Raw genomic sequence first — 945 nt, 5'->3', positions numbered from 1 at the left:
AATAAGCTGGTCATCCAAGAAAAACAGGACAAAACATTTCACTATTGAAGAAGGGCTGTCCTCATTTTCAGAGTATTCGTTTGCTATGCTCTGGACAAAACAAGGCAGTGAGGTTGAACCTAGGAAATCAGTAAAGAACTTGGAAAGAATAGAGCATGAGGTGTGGAAGTTTTGTCCAGGATGAGTATAGCAGGAAGGGCAGGGTTAACTTGTCACTAAAACTGCTGGCATTGGTTTTTAGCACACTGCACAGAAGGAGCCGCCTGGAAGCTCTGTAGGCTTACCTCTTTGAAGAAATAGTCTTCAGACTACATTTCCCTTTTCGATGGTTGTTGTTAAGTGCTGTCATGCTGGTTCTGATTCACAGTGACCCTGTGTAAGATTTCTGAAGAGTGGGTTGATAAGAGAAAATAAATTTGAAAAACGAACGTCGTCCCTCTTGAAAAATATCCAGAACAAATGGTATTGAATTTGGACAGCAAAATTCTGATGTTGGGGTATCTGCTATATACTTATTGTATAGATCATCAGAAGAGAAAGCTGCAAATGATTGTCAGCTACAAAATGCAGAAAATTGAGAATCTCATTGGCTGGAACTTTGCAAACTTGTTTTTCCTGCTTAATTTTAATGACCTCACTGAACTAAGTGACAATGCATCATGTGGAAGAGCCACTATTATGTTAAGAACCACTTAACCATGCTTCTTTGCATATATAAAGAAATGTTATAAAGCCAAGAAAATGTCTTCTAAATTAATTATGCTATGAAGACTTCATCTTAGGCTTTTGGTTGATCATAAGCAGGCAAGTACTGAAAACAATTAGCAAATTCTATCCTGTGCACTAAATGCAAATGAATTTTTAGATAATTTTAGATTAATTTTTATATTAATAAATTAATCTAAAATAGATTGTTATTGCTGTTGTTAAGTGCTGAGTCGATTC

The sequence above is a fragment of the Chrysochloris asiatica genome, unplaced genomic scaffold (assembly GCF_000296735.1).
Source record: "Chrysochloris asiatica unplaced genomic scaffold, ChrAsi1.0 scaffold00045, whole genome shotgun sequence".
Taxonomy (NCBI): domain Eukaryota; kingdom Metazoa; phylum Chordata; class Mammalia; order Afrosoricida; family Chrysochloridae; genus Chrysochloris; species Chrysochloris asiatica.
Note: the sequence above shows the minus strand (reverse complement) of the source record.